Below are 2202 nucleotides of genomic sequence, written 5' to 3'. Positions count from 1 at the left end.
GAGTGCTGACTTTTTCTTTCTGTTGGTGAACCGGATTATTACCAATGCAGATGCTGTTTGTTTTTGCTCGGCAGAGTATTACAATCCTCAATGTCCCCGCTATCAACATAAATGCCTTTCTGTCCAAAAATCAGGCCTGGCCTGTTGTTCCAGCATCTCCTTCTCTTCCTCGGTAGCTTCACTCGGACTGGCAGTGGTATATCCAGCATCCGCGGCCACCCTGGCATAGTTCTGTTGTTTGGTTCTCCGGCCGCTGATAATCACACATATTGCTCGAGGTCAGCAGCTCGATTCTACAGAAAACCAATCTTCTCCCGCTTTGCCTCTTTAGCATTTTTATTTCACTTATCAGATCCATGATTTTCTTCTGTTGCTCTGCAACAGTTGAAATCTCCGCCGACAAGAAGTCCAGAGATTTCTTGATCTCCTCAACCTCATCGGGTAGGATTGCATTTTCTTAGGCGGCATATTCCCCTGGGCCTGGTGGTAGCTGGCGGCACCAGAGCACCTGAGATGTCAAGGTTCAATCTCCACTTCTTATGCGGATTATGTCTAACTATGTCGTAATAGTAGAGGCGAGGCCTCAAAACGAGAATATACTCGGGCGTTATATTTTAATAGGATTTTTTCCAGCTGTTGCATTTATCAATGTACGATCATTCTTACGCTCTGACTGGTGTGATACAAACGTTTCATGAATCTCACGTAAAGCCTGTTGTAAGAGGATTTCTGCGCTCATATCTGCGCTGGATTTCTACGTTAGGTTGATAAATGAGGGCTATTAGCTCTAAAGATTTGATTCAATACATAACTGAAGTGAACACACGAATGAGAAGCACAATGGTGTTATTTGTTTACCTTGTCATAAGCTAAAGCCTTTTTCCAAAGCTACAAGAAAACAAGGTGCTCTTCTGCAAACGCACAGCTGGGAGTGCTTGAGAGCACTTTGAGGTGCAGAGGGATTTTCGTCTGAGATGCTTCGGGTGTGTTTAGGTGTGAGCCCAAATAGTCATCGAACAACAAAGACAAGAGAGCGATCATGCGGGGGAACCGGGGTATTGATGTCCTGTCCATGCAACCGATGGATATGATCAAAACCTGTATACAGCCCAACCACTTACCATCACATCACTGGAAAGTCAATATTACTACAGGGTCCTGACCGGGTAGTGGATGTTGATTTGGCAAAATGGACAGTAGACTACCAGAACATGATATTCCTCATATGTCATAACCTCTTGATGCATCACCCTTTCAGAGTGTCTATCAGTGTGTCTCCAGCAGAGGATGGTTTCAATCCATCTACCTCTGGGTTATGGGCCCAGCACGCTTCCGCTGCGCCACTCTGCTAAAAATCAGCCCAGATGGGACTTGAACCCACTAGGCCACTGGGGCTTTACATTAACCATGTACACCAGTTCAGGAGAAATACATATACAGCGACTCCTAGTGGTTATGTATGCCAAATTTAAAGGGACTCCCTCTAGGCATTCAGAGATATTGCATTCACTTCACAAGAATCAGGAACATGGAGGCAGCAGTTGTCTCCAACCACAGATCCAGACTCCACAGCTCCAGAGCCAGAAAAACCTGCAGGAAGCGATCGGAGCTGCTTAATTTTCACAAGTACAAAAGGCTCGGCCAAACAGCAAAGCCCACCAAAAAGAGTTTCATCTCATCGGGGGGTTCCCCTTCAAGGAAGTCTTTAGTAAAAGGCGAAAGACTTGTGTATTGTGAAGAGAAACCAGAGTGAGTACAGCCGTCTGATCGAGAGCAGCAGAAAACCCTAGTCGACCCAGTCCAAACCATCACGGTAACCTTGGCTGCCACATGTTCCCTTACCATCCCTCACAATGTGATTCACAGATTGTCCAGCCCATGGTTATGAACAGCTTTTAGATTCAGATTTTACTTTTTTTAAATCAAGGCATTAAGATCACTTTCCAAAAGATGATTTTTTTTAATTCCTCTTTTAGTCAACTTCAGCATGGGTTCCTAAACGAATGCATACCACTGTATGCATGTATACCCGCATGCAATTCAAATGTAGGCCAAATATGTACTTAAAAAAAGAAACAGACCCGTTTTGACACAAAAACAGAATTTGACAGCAGAAAGCACCAATTTAAGGACAGAGAAATTAGGAATATCACATAAAAAATAGTGACAAGGTCTACCAAATGTTGCTGTTGGTTGATTGGT

At 44.1% G+C, this 2202-nt stretch overlaps 1 non-coding gene across 1 annotated transcript; it reads right to left on the bottom strand.

Moving 5' to 3' along the window:
- Nucleotides 1–1635: 1635 nt before the first annotated feature.
- LOC116678345 (U5 spliceosomal RNA) lies at nt 1636–1753 on the bottom strand. Its single transcript, XR_004329221.1, has one exon. It is a non-coding gene; the product is annotated as a U5 spliceosomal RNA (small nuclear RNA).
- Between the last annotated feature and the right edge of the window lie 449 nt (nt 1754–2202).

The sequence above is a fragment of the Etheostoma spectabile genome, unplaced genomic scaffold, assembly GCF_008692095.1.
Source record: "Etheostoma spectabile isolate EspeVRDwgs_2016 unplaced genomic scaffold, UIUC_Espe_1.0 scaffold00007018, whole genome shotgun sequence".
NCBI lineage: Eukaryota > Metazoa > Chordata > Actinopteri > Perciformes > Percidae > Etheostoma > Etheostoma spectabile.
The sequence above is the reverse complement of the archived record's forward strand: the minus strand, read 5'-3'. Positions and strand labels throughout refer to the sequence as shown.